General features: G+C 36.9%; 1 long non-coding RNA gene across 2 annotated transcripts in view; it reads right to left on the reverse strand.

The window, feature by feature from the left end:
• Positions 1 to 12938: 12938 nt before the first annotated feature.
• LOC149835035 (uncharacterized) overlaps positions 12939 to 18158 on the reverse strand; it is a 28189-nt gene continuing 22969 nt past the window's right edge. For both annotated transcript variants that reach the window (XR_016432813.1, XR_016432812.1), the window contains exons 2-3: positions 13862 to 13948; positions 12939 to 13253 (exon numbers count right to left, since the gene is read on the reverse strand). This is a non-coding gene — a long non-coding RNA (uncharacterized LOC149835035). The remainder of the gene's footprint in view (positions 13254 to 13861; positions 13949 to 18158) is intronic.

Below are 18158 nucleotides of genomic sequence, written 5' to 3' on the forward strand. Positions count from 1 at the left end.
CACAATGCTTGATTTAAAAAACCCATTTGCACTTCTGCACCAACAACAACAACAACTACGCCTTCATCCCAAAGCAATTGGGGTCGGCGATATGAACCAACAAAGAAAATCATTATGGGTCTTCCACATGAATCCTTCTCCTCCATTCATTTCTATCCAATGCCATGTCCTCGGTGAGGTTCAAAGCATTCATATCCTTTCTTATCACCTCCATCCATGTCTTCCTAGGCCTACCCCGACCTCTTTTAACTAATATATTTTCCCATTTCTCCATCCTTCTAACTGGAGCATCATTAGGCCTTCGTTGAATATTTCCAAACCACCGTAAACGATTCTCTCTCATCTTATTTTCAATGGGTGCAACGCCTACCTTCTTACATATCTCCTTGTTCTGAATCTTATCTTTTATTGTATTTTCACACATCCATCTCAGCATACGCATCTCAGCTACACTCATTTTTTGAATATGATGTCTCTTGGCAGCCCAACATTCCGTACTATATAGTAAAGCGGGCCTAATAATCATCCTATAAAACTTTCCCTTCAACCGCAATGGCATTCTACGATCGCACAACACTCCTGATGCACTTTTTCATTTCATCCACACAACCTTTATCCTATGATTTACATCTCCATCAATTTCTCCATACTTTTGAATGATAGATCCTAAATATTTGAAACAGTCATCCACCGGTATTTCTTGCTCACAAGCTTCACTACACTCTCATCACTACTTCTTTGCTTACTAAACCGACATTCCATATATTTTGTCTTACTCTTACTCAACTTAAAACCTCTTGCTTCCAATGTTTGTCTCCATAATTCTAACTTAGCATTAACCCCAGCTCTAGACTCATCAATCAAAACAATATCATCAACAAACAACATACACCATGACACATTTTCTTGAATTGATCTCGTAAGCTCATCCATCACTATAGCAAATAGGAAAGGGCTTAAAGCAAATCCTTGATGTAACCCAACCGTTATAGGAAATTTGGTTGTCACCCCTCCACAAGTGCGGACATTGGTTACTACTCCTTCATACATATCTTTAATTATACTAATGTACTTGAAAGAAACACCTTTCTTCATCATTGTCTACCAGAGAACGTCCCTAGGTACTCTATCGTAAGCCTTCTCCAAATCAATAAAAACCATATGCAAATCTTTGTTCCTCTCTCTATTTCTCTCAATAAGTTGTCTAAGAAGATGTATAGCTTTCATAGTTGATTATCGAGGCATAAAACCAAATTGATTCTCCGATATCATGACAATCTTCTTCAACCTAGACTCAATCACCCTCTCCCAAAGTTTCATAGTATGACTCATGAGTTTTATACCACGATAGTTTGTGCAATCTTGTATATCACCCTTATTCTTATATAGAGGCATCAAAGTACTCTTACTCCACTCATAAGGCATCTTATTTGTCCGCCAAATCTTGTTAAAAAGATTTGTCAACCATTCTAAACCTTTCTCTCCCAAGCATTTCCAAACCTCGATAGGTATACCATCTGGGCCAACTGCCCTTCTTGATTTCATTTTCTTCAAAGCCTCTCCAATTTCTTTCTTTTGAATCTTGCGCATGAAGTCACGATTTATCTCATGAAAGGGAATTGAAAAGTATCCAAGATCCTGAGCATGAATTTCATTGAATAGCTTATCAAAATAATCTTTCCATCTCTCCTTAATCTCCTCATCTTTGACTAAAACCCTTTGCGTTTCATCTTTGATACATCTAACCAGACCCAGATCTCTCGATTTCCTATTTCTCATCTTTGCAAGCCTATAAATATCCTTCTCACCCTCTTTGGTACCCAACTTGTCATAAACCTCCTTATATACCTTATCCCTCTCGTTCCGAACTACTTTTTTAGCTTCCTTCTTTGCTATCATATACTTCTCCAAATTCTCATTATCACGATTTTTATTTAGATTTCTATAACACTCTCTTTTAACCTTAATAGCTAATTTGACATCCTCGTTCCACCACGATGTATCCTTACCTAGCGGTGCACTGCCTTTAGACTCACCCAATACCTCCTTAGCCACCTTTCTCATGCCACCCGCTATCTTATTCCACATAGATTCTGAATCCTCCTCGAGACACCAATCAACTTCCTTAACTAGCCGCTCTACAAACATTCCTTGTTTAGCTTCTTTCAGTGCCCACCACTTAGTTCTAGGATCTATCATATGTCTATCCTTTTTGTGGTATTGTCTAATTCTAAGATCTAAAATTAAGACTCTATGTTGTGTAGCTATACTTTCTCTCGGTATAACCTTACAATCGATGCAACAACCCCTATCTCTCTTTCTAAGTAGGAAAAAATCTATTTCACTCGTATTAACCCCACTTTTAAATGTTACTAGGTGAGACTCCCTCTTCCTAAACCAAGTGTTTGCTAAGATCATATCATAGGACAAATCAAAATCTAAAATCATTTCTCCACTTTCGTTTCTTTCTCCTATACCATAGCCTCCATGGATACTCTCAAATCCATCCCTACTAATGCCTACATGCCCATTAAGGTCACCGCCGATGAAAAGCCTTTTTCCATAAGATATCCCTTGCACTACTTCATCTAAATCTTCTCAAAATTGATGCTTAATGGAATCATCTAAACCTACTTGAGGTGCATAAACACTAATAATATTAATAATATTCGTACCTAATACTAATTTAATAAGTAAAATCCTATCACCCTTCCTACGGACCTCAATTACATTATCTATAAACTCACGACTCATAACAATCCCTACTCCATCCCTATTCCTATTTATTCCTGTATACCAAATCTTATATCCCCAAGGTTCTATTACTTTTGTTTTCTCACCTACCCATTTGGTCTCTTGTAGACATAAAATATCAATCTTTCTCCTACACATAACATCTACTAACTCTACCAACTTACCAGTTAAAGATCCTATGTTCCAAGTGGCTAACCTAATTTTATGGTCTTGGACTAACTTCTTTACCCCCACCCGTCCAACAAAGTGAGGAAACCCTTGCCTATTTGACACCACACCCGGGCGCCAGTGTGATGCGTCGCTTCCGAGCGACGACCTAGCAACCCTTGCCCATTTATCACTGCCTCCGGGCCTATAGAGTACAGCGCGTCGCTCAGTAGGGAACGCCCCAACAAAATTCTCATATTGGTTCATATTCATAGGGTATGACTAAGTTTTTATGTTGGTTGTCACAGGCCTACCGTAACCCTCCTCTTTTATCCGGGCTTGGGACCGGCAGTGTATAACTAAACAGTTATACACAAGCGGAGTTATTTGCACTTCTGCACCATTAGAACTTATTTATTCAGATGTATGGGGCCTGCTTCAATTATTAGTTTGGATCGATATCAATATTATGTTCATTTTATTGATGCTTTTTCTAAATTCACATGGATATATATGACTGCCTATAAATCGGATGGTGCAATTGTTTTTCATATTTTCAAAGCAAAAGCCAAAAATCTTTTTGAAAGAAAATAAAGGCCTTACTAACTGATGGAAGGGTTGAATATAAGGTGATAGTTTCTTTTCTGTATGAATGCAGAATTTCTCACAGGGTGAGAAGATGCAGTAAAAGGAAGAGCATGACTTATTCCTTGCTGACAAGCATTGCATACATTATTTTCAATTCTATGATAATAAGGAAGCCCAAACCGATGTCATATTCTTCTAGACAATACGAACTGCCAGTCTCAAGTGCTATTGGTCTAAAGACGACCTTTCACCTACTAATGCAAACTTTACTTTGTTATCATTTTGATTCACCTCTTATGCCTGAAAAATCATCTGATAAAGCCCATCACTGCTCCTCCCTCAAATGATCTTTTTCATGATGTATGATCCTTAATGCAACAATATTTAGGATGAAATTCAAACACAATGTTATTATCATGGACAAACTTATTTACTGAAAGTGAATTTCAAGTAATGTACGAAACATGTAAAACATCTTTAAGAGCAAAATTTGAACCAACAATAGATAGTATTTTCAAATTTGTTCCATCACCTATCTTAACTGAGTCATTTCCATCATATAGAGAGTTTTGAGAGAGCGAGTTTAAATCATGTGTCACATGGTGGGAGGCACCGAAATCGGGGTAACAATTACCTTCATCCAACTTGTTGGCTGAGGCTTGATATGCTTGAGAAACTGGTGATTCTCGAGAATTGTTAGAGTTCTTTGGAAAGTTTTGAGTAATTTGAAAGCATCGCCTGGTCGTGTGGCCAGGTTTTTCACAGTATATATTGGCACACAATAGTGTCACGGTTTTGCTCATTTTGATCTTGACGTCCCTGCTGCTTTCCTCTATAATGTCTTCTGCCTGTTTGATAAGACAATTTTTTGTTATTGTTTTTGTAGTTCCTTGATTGACTATTGGAGTTTTTATGTTGCACATAGTTCATTGTCGGAACAAAGACAGATTCATCATGATCAATATCTGAAATCTGAGCCTCTTCAATCAGAAAGAGGTTGTGAAGCTCTTTGATGGTCACAGGTTCACTACGTATGGAGATGGATGTTTTAAATGTTGAATATTCTTGAGGTAAACCTCTTAATAGATGCAGAATCATATCTTCATCGTTAATTGGTCGTGAGGCCATGTCCATCTGATGAGAGACCAATTTGGCTCTCTGTAAATATTTAGTAATGGATTTAGATCCTTTCTTGAAAACATGTAATTGTTCATTCAGTTGCAATACTTAGATCTGGATTGTGCAACATATGTATTTTTTAGTGCACTCAATACTTTATACAAAGATTTAAGCCCAACGATTTTGGCATGCATGGATTCAGAGAGAGGAAATGATCCAGCTGAGTATAAGTTGATTATGCCTTAGCTAGACCAAATAATCCAGATTAATAATTTGTGTACAGCTTTTGTAGGTGTTGTATACAGAAATCACAGTTCAGCTCTAATCACATACCTAGATTTTTAGCTAAACTTGCACAGGGGGGAGTCCATAAATCATGTTAAGATCACACCCCCAGATTGGTCCCCAATTAGAGATTTTGTATAGCCAATTGTATCTTAGACTTTTATCTATAGTGATTGAATCTGGTAGGGTCTGCCTAAAACTTGCCTTTCAAAAAAGAAAAAAAGGTTGGTTTTTACCTAAGTGGGCCCTACAAAAATTTCTGATATATTTTACTTTCTAGATGAACAGCATCAATGGCAGATAAATGAGCAGCTAAGAATCACCCAAGACAGGGTGTTTTTTACTAGGTTTTCGGTGGTGCCATTGTTCCTCCCATAAAGAACAGCATGTAGGTTCCTTGGATAGTTTTTCTGTCCAAGTCTCCTTGGATCTGATCCTGTCTCAATTTCTACCATTGTCTACATCCAAGAAAATGTACTAAAAAGTGGCGCCAGTAAAATACACCAAAGCCTTAATCCCGCGAAATGGTACCAAAGATTGGTGAATGGGGTTATCCCTGGTAAAGGACGTCACTCTCACCATTATTTTGGCTTCATTAATGCAGTAATGGTGTTAGGAAGGCTCCATGATGAATTCATTATAGTTCAAAGCTAGGCAAAGTGAGGTTTTTCAAATTATCTTTTTTATCTTGTGACTTATGTGTGCGCAATCCACAGGCATGATTGCTTGTTCTTGATGTAGTTGATTTATAAAAAGTATGGTTTGATTTAGTGAAATTTGTATAGATATATCCAATTTCTATTAATTTATAATACTTGAACTACATGTATATTGCTACCATGGGGGGCCTCCGCCTGGTTGGTAGGAGCTGTCTGTGCAGGTCTCCCTGTGGTGGGACGTCGCAGGTTTAAAAAAACCCAATGGTACGATTGAATAATAACTGGTGGGGGTCTGCCAAACCCCAGCTTGCCTTTCAAAAAAAAAACTACATATATATTGCTTTATTTGGTGATTACGTGGTTGATGAGTTTAGATAGTTAGGCATATGGACAAGAATTTATATTACACTAAAAGGCACATATTACTCGCCACCAAAACATAAAACTTTGGAAGGGTACATTAAATAAAATTGATTAAAGGGATAATAGAATAAATCAAAGTATGTAGCATTTAAGTTCGATAAGAAGATAGCAAAAACAATGTCATGATCAAGATGCAAGACCTTGTGAAAAAAAAACACCAAAAGTTTGGATCCTTAAATCAAGAGAAAAATCTAATGATAAAATTTAAATTTTATGGGTTTTCAATAAAAACCTTGTCTTGTGTAAGATTTAAAATCTTAAAACTATATAAAATATAAGTAAAAAAAATTAACATAAAAATAAATATTTAATATTGTAAAATTATTGTACTTTTAGAATATTACCACTATCTGAAACTATGTTTATGGTGCATATTCTTACACATTTCTATCACGTGATTTGAACCTTGTTTTTTCCTAAACAATCTATGCAGCTCATATTTATAGGGCTTTTATTGACCATCTGAAGTCCGAACATTTGATTGGATGGTCCAATGTGGATGAACACCTACCAATCTGTGTGTATGCGTGGAGAGAGAGAGAGAGAGAGAGAGAGAGAGAGAGATTGGCAGGTGCACAATAAGGTGCACTAAGTCAATAACCTGACAATAGATATGTTCAACATGGCTTATTTGCTAGAAACCACATCTTAGATCAAATTTCTTTTTGAAACTAAAATGATACTTTTATAAACCATCAAATTTTAGTACATTGTATTCATAAAAAAAATAGCACATTATGGATTTGTGGGGTTAAATGAGATGGTCAGGTGATGGTAACTAGTACTAATAAATGTTGTGGGGAATTCAGTTGTGCCGACACCAATTAGAATAACTTGTTGGTGTTGGTGTTGGTGTTGGTGCTAGAATTGAATTTGTGATATAGGTAAGCAGAAGAGTGGTAATAGGTTGACATTGAAGAAGCTGCAGAAGTACAATGGTCAGCACGTCTCTCATAGGTTGGGGTTGTAGGACCAATCACATGGCACCATTTTAAGTGGAGGGAGGATCAGCCGATCAGGTGCATTGTGATTACACAATGGCTTTCAACGAATGGCTCAAATATCGGTTTTGGGAATTTGTCCTCATTCAATCTAAAAGTATAAACGAAAATACAAAAAAGATAAATCACAATGGAATGGAAGTCAGCAAAAAATTCATATGGTAAAAATTAGAAAAAAATCGAGTTTATTGCAATTATCACTTTTCATGAATTCACGATAAAATCCCGGCAATTCAAAAGGATATAAGCTCCAAAATGCTCTCCTACATCCTATTACATGTAAGATAACACATTATTTCCTTTTTAATTATAAACTTTTTTTAACGATTTTTTTTATTTCTATGTTTCCTCTGTTCTCAAGTTGCAAAGATTTTTATGAGAAAAACACAAAGGGTAGATGACTGAGCGGCTTAACACCTCAAAAGAATTTTGTTTCAAATCTCAAAATATCCCCTTGTTGAGTATGTCAAGGACGTGATCATGCAGCCTACAAGGGCTTGTTTGATGCACCGTCCCTGGCCCGAAATGGGGAGGCGCGGCTGCAGGGGATGGTGCAATCATCAAAGGACGGATGCCGTGGATGCACGGAACGGCGTCCGTCGCATACGCTTTGGGCGTTATTTCTGTTTCACCCCCTGTTACGAAAAGAACAGGAATGGGGAACCACTTAAATTTTTTTTTTTGAATGGCTCCACCCCCCCTCCGACCGACACTCTCCAAGATTTCTTCCTTCACACGCTCTTTTTTTGGCTTCTTCGATCAGAAACTGGTGAATTCTCGCCGGAATCTCCCCGGCCTGCCTGCTCCCTCACCAGAGATCGTGCCTCAAATGATTACCGATGAGGAGTGAGTTGCGGAGAGACCCCTCGGTGTTCAATTTCAACGCCGAGGAAGATGCCACAAAGATGGCGTCCATCGACATGATGAGGAAATTCAAGGTAAAAAAAAAAAACCCTAAGGTGGAAGATAGCCAGCTGTCGAAGTACGATTTCCTCATAAGCTGTGTGGAAATATCTCTTGTTTTCAATGTTTTTTTTTTGTTTTTTTTTCTTGAACATTTTGTTTTGAGTGTTTTATCGGTGGAATTCATTTAGTTGGGTGAATTAGGGGTTGGGTATTATGTAACTTATTATATCTAGTTAGTTTGAGTTTGAGAAATTTTCAAATACACCCTTCCCCCCAAAACTTTTTGGTTTAATTCATGGGCAACACTAACTCATGTTTTAAAATTATCATTTTACCTTTATATATATGAGATAAAATTACAAATTTATCCTTATTTTAAAAGTTTGACCATTGGACCTGCATTAAAATGATACTCATGACCTCTTTAACATAAAACAAAAATGCAACCATTATACCAAATACACAAATGTTGACATTTCAAAAAATATATATAACTATGTGTACATTTCCGCAAACCAATCAACCCACTAATAATACAATCAGGTCCTTGTTTGGTAGGCATAAAGTTTCAAGTTGCCAAACATAAAATTGGTTGTGCTATTAGTGGGTTCACATATCGTTATGTTAATAGGTTTTAGGGTTGTCAACAGGTTCTGATAAATAATAAATTGTTTGGTTCAAGTTTTGCCAAGTTATGATCATGCATAGCAAACATAGACTTGAATGTGTTGTCAATGGTTTGGGGTATTATTGTTTGATTGGCATGCTGAAATTTATACATGACAACAACAACAACAACAACTACGCCTTCATCCCAAAACAATTAGGGTCGGTGATATGAACCAAAAAAAGAAAATCATTCTGGGTTTTCCATATGAATCCTTCCCCTCCAATCATTTCTATCCAATGCCATGTCCTCGGTGAGGTTCAAAGCATTCGTATCCTTTCTTATCATTTCCATCCAAGTCTTCTTAGGCCTACCCCGACCTCTTTTAACTAATATATTTTTCCATTTCTCCATCCTTCTAATTGAAGAATCATTAGGCTTTCGTCGAATATGTCCAAACCACCATAAACGATTCTCTCTCATCTTATTTTCAATGGATGCAATGCCTACTTTCTTACGTATCTCCTTGTTTCGAATCTTATCTTTTATTGTATTTTCACACATCCATCTAAGCATACGCATCTCAGCTACACTCATTTCTTTAATATGATGTCTCTTGGCAGCCCAACATTCCATACCATATAATAAAGCGGGCCTAATTGTCATCCTATAAAACTTTCCCTTCAACCGCAATGGCATTCTATGATCGCACAACACTCCAGTTGCACTTTTCCATTTCATCCACCCAACATTTATCCTATGATTTACATCTCCATCAATTTCTCCATACTTTTGAATGATAGATCCCAAATATTTGAAACAGTCATCCACCGATATTTCTTGCTCACCAAGCTTCACTACACTCCCATCACTACTTCGTTGCTTACTAAATCGACATTTCATATATTTTGTCTTATTCTTACTCAACTTAAAACCTCTTGCTTCCAGTGTCTGACTCCATAATTCTAACTTAACATTAACCCCAGCTCTAGACTCATCAATCAAAACAATATCATCAGCAAACAACATACACCACGGCACATTTTCTTGAATTGATCTCATAAGCTGATCCATCACTATAGCAAATAGGAAAGGGCTTAATGCAGATCCTTGATGTAACCCAACCATTATAGGAAAATTGGTTGTCACCCCTCCACAAGTGCAGACATTGGTTACTACTCCTTCGTACATATCTTTAATTATACTAACGTACTTGAGAGAAACACATTTCTTCATCATTGTCCACCAGAGAACATCCTTAGTACTCTATCGTATGCCTTCTCCAAATCAATAAAAACTATAAGCAAATCTTTGTTCCTCTCTCTATATCTCTCAATAAGTTGTCTAAGAAGATGTACAGCTTCCATAGTGGATCTTTCAAGCACAAAACCAAATTGATTATCCGATATCATGACAACCTTCCTCAACCTATACTCAATCACCCTCTCCCAAAGTTTCATAGTATGACTCATGAGTTTTATACCATGATAGTTTGTGCAATCTTGTATATCACCCTTATTCTTATATAGAGGCACCAAAGTACTATTCCTTCACTCACTAGGCATCTTATTTGTCCGCCAAATCTTGTTAAAAAGATTTGTCAACCATTCTAAACCTTTCTCACTCAAACATTTCCAAAATTCGATAGGTATACCATCTGGGCCAACTGCTCTTCTTGATTTCATTTTCTTCAAAGCCTCTGCAATTTTTTTCTTTTGAATCTTGTGCATGAAGTCACGATTCATCTCATGAAAAGGAATGAAGAAGTCTCCAAGATCATGAGCATGACTTTCATTAAATAGCTTATCAAAATAATCTTTTCATCTCTCCTTAATCTCCTCGTCTTTGACTAAAACCCTTTGCGTTTCATCTTTGATACATCTAACCATACCCAGATCCCTCGATTTTGTATCTCTCATCTTTGCAAGCCTATAAATATCCTTCTCGTCCTCTTTGGTATCCAACTTGTCATAATCCTCCTTATATACCTTATCCCTTGCATTTCGAACTATTTTTTTAGCTTCCTTCTTTGCTATTATATACTTCTCAAAATTCTCATTATCACGACTCTTACTTAGATTTCTATAACACTCTCTTTTAACCTCAATAGCTAATTTGACATCCTCGTTCACCATGGTGTATCCTTACCTAGCGGTGCACCGCCTTTAGACTCACCCAATACCTCCTTAGCCACCTTTCTCATGCCATCCGCTATCTTATTCCACATTGATTTTGAATCTTACCCGAGACACCAATCATCTTCTTTAACTACCTGCTCTACAAACATTCATTGTTTAGCTCATTTCGGTGTCCACCACTTAATTCTAGGATATATCCTATGTCTATCCCTTTTGCGGCATTATCTAATTCTAAGATCTAAAATTAAGACTCTATGTTGTGTAGCTATACTTTCTCCCGGTATAACCTTACAATCGATGCAACAACCCCTATCTCTCTTTCTAAGTAGGAAAAAATCTATCTAACTCGTATTAACCCAAATTTTAAATGTTATTAGGTGAGACTCCCTTTTCCTAAACCAAGTGTTTGCTAAGATCATATCATAGGACAAACCAAAATCTAAAATCCTTTCTCCACTTTCGTTTCTTTCTCCTATACCATAGCCTCCATGGATACTCTCAAATCCATCCCTACTAATGCCTACATGTCCATTAAGGTCACTGCCGATGAAAAGCTTTTCTCCATAAGATATTCCTTATACTACTCCATCTAAATCTTCCCAAAATTGATGCTTAATGGAATCATCTAAACCTACTTGAGGTGCATAAACACTAATAATATTAATAATATTTGTACATAATACTAATTTAATAAGTAAAATACTATCACCCTTCCTACGGACATCAACTACATTATCTATAAACTCAAGACTAATAACAATCCCTACTCCATTCATATTCTTATTTATTCCTGTATATCAAATCTTATATCCCCAAGGTTCTATCACTTTTGCTTTCTCACCTACCCATTTGATCTCTTGTAGACATAACATATCCATCTTTCTCCTACACATAACATCTACTAACTCTACCAACTTACCAGTTAAAGACCCTATGTTCCAATGGTTAACCTAATTTTATGATCTTGAACTATCTTCTTTACCCCCATCCATCCAACAAAGTGAGTAAACACTTGCCTATTTGACACTACACTCGGGCGTCGGTGTAACGCGTTGCTTCTGGGCGACGACCTAGCAACCCTTGCCCATTTATCACTGCCTCCAGGCCTATAGAGGACAGCACGCCGTTCAATAGAGAACGCCCCAACAAAATTCTCATATTGGTTCATATTCATAGGGTGTGACTAAGTTTTTATGCTAACTGTCATTGGCCTACCGCAACCCTCCTTTATCCGGGCTTGAGACCAATAGTGTATAACTAAACAGTTATACACAGGCAGAGTTGTTAACAAATAAGTATTTGGTGTGGTGGTGTTGTTGTCATGAGTTCAAGCATCGTTGCAACCATTTAGATTTTTTATACTAAATACATTCTATTGACAGTTTTAGGGTCAAACTTTTTAAATAAGGGCAAATTATCAATTTTTTCATGAGTTGTAGAGGTAGGATGATAACTTAAAAACATGAGTTAGGTAACCCAAGAACAACCCAATATCAATTCATGATTGGGCAATTTGATTAACCCAAGTAAAAACTTTGGTGTGAATTTACAAGCTTTGAAGGTTTTGCTTGCAATTTGGTTATCTAAGAAGTTTTGGCATGAAAATGATAAAATTTTAGAAACTCAAGTTGTTAATATTTGTTTAGTCGTCACTTGAGGTTAAGTTTGTACTGTTAATAGGATGTTTGGTGAAGGACCGTTTGTAACATTAATTTCTGCTTATTTCAAACTCACTGCATGTCATGTCATACCGATTCTAAGGAATTGGCATGGATAAAGTTGTGGCATTTTTTATGTTTTGATATTTTGATCCATATCCAGGCAAAAAATCCATAATAAACTTGTTAAAACATGTAAAATGGTGGATGGATCAAGTATACGATCCAAAACTAAGTAACCAAACTCATTATCCGTGTTTGTCTAAGTTATCGGCACATGGTCAACAAACAACATACAATTGGAACACAACATCCGAGTATGGTCCAAACAAACATTGGACTTGATATAGTTGTTAGGGAACAAGCATAACTAGTATTCTGTCCAATTTTTTTGTTCATTTCATCCAAACCTGGACAAGCCATCAAACAAGCCCCAAACCACCCGAAATTTCAACCATAACATAATACAAGGAACAGGGGGAAAGCAAATTTAGGTCACAACAGGTTAACGGACAACTTACCACTCATGTTAACAACCAAGAAAAAATTACACCGTCATACCCTAGTGTAAATGATCAGCTCGCTTTTCAATCAGTTGCAAGAGAGGTTTCTTAAATTTCTAATATTTCTTTCCACATATTGTAATTGCACTGTTTTCTTTTTTCGCTTCTACAGGGATAAACTGTAGCTTTTTCAACCAAAACATTTGCATCTCTGTCAATTGTATATTCAACATCAATTCCTTCTAAGATCAGGTGATAAGTAACTTCTTCATAAGAATGCGTTATTGACTTGAAAACCTGATCTAACCTGGATTCACGGTCCTCATCTGTCTCTTGGTCATCTTCATTAGAAACAACTGAGCAGTGCGGCCTGCTCCTTTGAGACATTGAACGAATGTCCCGTGAAAGTATCTGCTTGATCAACATTTCAATTTCACGGGGAGATGCATACAATGATTCTTTCTCCTGATGAATATGTTAACTAGCACCATGTTAGTTAATATATTTGAATTAGAGACCACAAGATATATTTGAAAATATATATCAAACTTGGAGGGAAAAAAATGGACAACAAACCATGGCTTAGGTTTTCCATGGACTCCAGGTGAGTTAAAAGGTGCAAGTGACCATAATATCAATGCAGCCTACAGAATTATGATTCTAGTTCAAGGAATAGAGAATCCAGAAAACTAAATGTACTGAAACATCAAAAAGAGGATGATGGCCACCTCATTTTTATGAAAGGTAACCCACTACTTGGCCTTTTCTGCTACAACTAGAATTTGTGGCTTTACATAAACAGTTATTTAGGTGCCTTTTCAACATGAAGCACAAGGAACGTTGCACTAGGAGGATATAACAGATAATTCAAAATTAATGTGCACCCTAAACTTGTCATAAACCACATTAGAGTTGCTTTAAATTTTGAAGTTTGATACCAAAAGTACAAACTAGCACAAAGAAAATGAAGTTGTCATGGACTGAGATCCAAGAATAATTTATATGCATGTTTGTGTGTGTGTGTGTGTGTGTGTGTGTGTGTGTTTGAGAGAGAGAGGGGGAAGCGTGGTTACCAGAGTCACCCAGCAAGTAGCAAGGGTATCAGAGAAGGCAGGGCAGAAGTTCACGCTTGCCACCGCTAAAGAATTAGTCTCTCCTTCCTGAAATGATGACTCACCATTAATGATTATGTGGATTGAAGATAAATATAAACACAACCTGAGAGAGAGAGAGAGAGATTCTTTAGCTATTAGACATTTTCTTCTACATCCAATTGTGAAGCTCTGATTTCAGTATTTCAAAACCAACAAAATAAAGTTTAAACCTGATAACTGTCCATGCATGCCTCCTTTGCTAACACTTCCCGGGTTTAGAACTGAAAATAGGTCTTGGAGAAAGTTTAAAAATAGCAACTAGGTTTTTACTTTAATAAAAAACAAGACTTAATATAAGAAACTGCAAAATAAACCTAACTTTTGTCAAAGTTAAGCCCATAGAAACCACAACCAAATTAACCCTGATCAGTATCTAAATGTGCCTTTTCGCCCTTAGAATCTGGAAAAATTTCCCCTCTCTCCCTCTCTCTCTCAATCAGAGAATGCTGCTGCTAACCTACCAATCAACATGTATACAACATTATTATTTATGTTCAATAATTCTAAGTCTTATAAACGGATTTCAAAATTCTTCCTAAATATAGTCATGTCAACCAATCTATAACTTCTTTTATTTGGGTGCTTTGAGTTGACGAATTTGATCCTAAACTAGAAGGGACCTTCTCCACTTTGCTCAGCATCAAATGTTGTGCCTACCATGATAGAAAGGAGATGGGGTATCAAAAGGTAAACTGGAGATTTTACCACAAACTCATAGCATTTTAGACAGGATCTGAGCTTATCCCTTTTTTGTTAACCAGCACAAAAGATTACATCTTTTTTTTAATTTTTTAACATCAGGTGCATTTCAAATAAAGCCAAAAACTTATCATTTTGAATTTTTCAATAAATTTTAATAGAAACTGAATCCTTTATACAAAACTTTTTGTTCATAGTTGAGGGCACCCGGTTTTTCTTTTCACACCAATGAAAAAATCATGATAATTATCTCAAACATAAACTTCAAGCTCTTTCTCATTTAACCAAAGAATCTATATGTCATTAACTATCATAATGAATAAAAAAATCAAGGAGAATAAATTTGAAAATTGTTCACCTAAGTGAGTCTAATAATGGAAGCCCAGAAAGATGTATTTTAGAAGTTATGCAACAGTGAGGATAGCAAGTGCCTGGCCAGAAGAAACCAAAGGACCTATGACTACACATTCATTTATGCTCTCATACTTTTTTGCTAGGGATGTTTCTAATATTATTTCTTTTATAGTTTCATTTATAAATTTCCACATGCATATGGGTGACCAAAAAACAAGGTACAGACACCATATACTAGGTTTCTTTTGCGTTTGGAAACATGTAATGCCCCAAAATTTCAAACTTGCGAATCTTTCAGAAAACAGGCAAGAGACTAGAAAAAATCTCTTTCCTTTCAGAGTTTATGAAATCAGGGGAAGACTATTCTTTTGTTGAATTTAAAAATGCAAGCTGACAACTTTGGGCACGTTAACTAAAAGAACCAAAAAGTATAAAATTCGGATATCCAAAAGGAAAACCCGTGACAAAACCCCAAAACGTCTAGGACGCGAGCTAAGAGCAAGAAAAAAGAAATCTTGAAGTCATCTTGCCATCGCCAGTGGTGTACCTAATCATCACCTGTACCTATAGAATGAGTTAGTTTCGCGAAAAACTAGTATGTACATAAGAGAGACTACAAAAAACTGAATTAAGAGCATTTAATTCAGCATGCTAAGCAATTTAAAGCAGATCAGCAGTTAAACAGGTAAGCCGTATCAAAACAAGTAAGCAGTGCAACTGTCAAATGCAGCATGACGATTCATTTGATCGTAAGCTGTGAACTACCACGCAACTAACTTGTTCTCGTTCCTTGAACAGGGTCTCTACATTTAATCATTATCAGGACAACGTTTGTCGCTCTAACTATTTCTAACAAACTCTTTGTCCTGAACAACCTTAATTTATTCTCATCTCTCAAGGCCTTACGCGGCCAACTGTCACCTGTTATGACTCGCTTAAGGCATTATAATTTCTCAGAAAAACCTACCCTTTCATAGAAGGTCAAAAACATGATCACGATCTAAAATCAAATAAAGATCTGATTCTCACATCTCAGTCCTGCATGAAATCATGCTATAACAGAACGCCAAATCTATAAATTCATAATTGGCTATCAATATCAATCTCAAAAGATTATCACAGCTCACCATAACTTTTTACGGTAATCAAAATAACAAGTTTCACGTCGGATCGCTTGGTCTGAGAAATGTACGACCTCACAAGGAATTACCGCCCTAGATGGTATACCTAGTCTTGGACAATACACTTCCTCACAAGAGTTCGTCGTCTTTGCGGCTACCCGTTCTTAGACAGTGTACATCCTCACAGAGAATCTACCACTCTAGCCAATTACCAGATCTTGATCATACATAACCTCACAGAGAATCCTTTGGGAAACCCGATCCTCAACAAATGCCATATCCAATAAAAATTATTGCGATACACGCATAAACACAAATGACCGCTCTCAGGGTCAATAGCCACTATTATAATTAACAAGATCAACACTGGATCACCCGGTGTGGAAAATGTACAACCGCACAAGGAATTATCGCTCTAGATGGTATACCTGGTCTTAGACCATACACTTCCTCACAGAAGTTCACCATCTTTGCGGATACCTGCTCGTGGACAGTGTACATCCTCAAAGAGAATCTACCACTCTAGCCGATTACCAGATCTTGATCATATATACCCTTGCAGATAATGCTTTGGAGATCAGGTCCTCAACAGATACCATACACAGTGATACATGCATCAATATAATCGACTGCTCAGAACTATTAGAATATGGATCGAATATGGATCCAGTCGAGAATCCATATCCGATACAGCCTCTTATATGTGTATGTGTAATATGTAATACTTGTACAAGGCAGTTTTGTCCATGTATTTTATGTGTAACCCTATTAATCTTAATGAAAAATTAGTGCAGCCATCAAGCATTGGTGTGGTTGCCGATTCCTGCAAAAACCGAGTTCTCTCTCCTCTTTCTTTCCCCTCTCTCTCTCTCACCAATTCCTTGATTCTTTTAGGAGTTCTACCATGGTATTAGAGCAACGACGTATCTGGGCGTAAGAAGGCTCTTCATCGGGATCATGAACAGTTGGACCCAGCCACCTCCTCGTCATCAGGTCCTTCTCGTCATCAGGTCAAGTTTGTCGAGTTTCTTTTCTTCTAATTTCTCGAGCCCCGAGTTTAATTTCTTCCTTCTTGTCGCACGTAAAAAGCCTCTGTGCTTCTTTTCATTTCACGCGACCCCTTTTTTCTTTTCTTCTTTTCTGGTCACGTGAATCTCGTATGGTCTTCTGTCCTCACGCCACACATCTCGTCTGATCTGACCTAAATCACGTCCGGTCACGTGAACCTCATTATGTCATATCTCATCCGATCTGACCTAAATCACGTCTGGTCACGTGAACCTCATTCTGTCCATTAGCCCCAAACAGACCCATTGCAGTCTTTTTATTCATCTGTCCATTTTTGGTTGAATCAGCCCCAAACAGACCTATTGTAGTGTTTCTATTCATATGTTCAAATTCCAATATGAGTTCTAGTCTTACATCCTAATCTGTTTTCCTCCCGAGTTCTAGTCTTACATCCATATCTGACTAGTTTAAAGTCCTGTTGTGACATACTTCTTTTTGCCGAGTTCTGTTATATAGCTGCAGCTTTAGGATATTAATCCAATTTCTGTCGTAAGGCTGTTTTTTGTCATAAATCTGCAAATGGATAATTCAGTCAACTCGAGCCTTTCCTCCAACTTCCTTGGGCAGCTAGTTTCTGAAAAAACTGAGTACAAACAATTATTTGACTTGGAAACGACATATTATTCCCTTCATCCGAAGTGAAGAACTTTCAGGTCACCTGGATGGCTCTATTCCAATGCCTCCAGAGTTTATCACACAAGAAGCGAAAGAAGATGGAGATGGACCAAACATTATTCGTAACCCTACTTTTGTTACTTGGATGAAGCGCGATCATGTTGTAGTTGCGTACATCACTTCTACATTGTCATAAGAAGTATTAGTCTCCATTCCTTATGATTGCACAACTAAAGTCTTGTGGGAGACTCTAGCCCAGACCTACTCTCAGAAATCAGAGGCTAAAGTGTTGTTTCTCAAGAGTGAATTTCAGTTTTTAAGAAAAGGAACAATGACTATCATTGAATTTTTAAATAAAG

The sequence above is a fragment of the Nuphar pumila genome, chromosome 6, assembly GCF_984573655.1.
Source record: "Nuphar pumila chromosome 6, dmNupPumi1.hap1.1, whole genome shotgun sequence".
Taxonomy (NCBI): domain Eukaryota; kingdom Viridiplantae; phylum Streptophyta; class Magnoliopsida; order Nymphaeales; family Nymphaeaceae; genus Nuphar; species Nuphar pumila.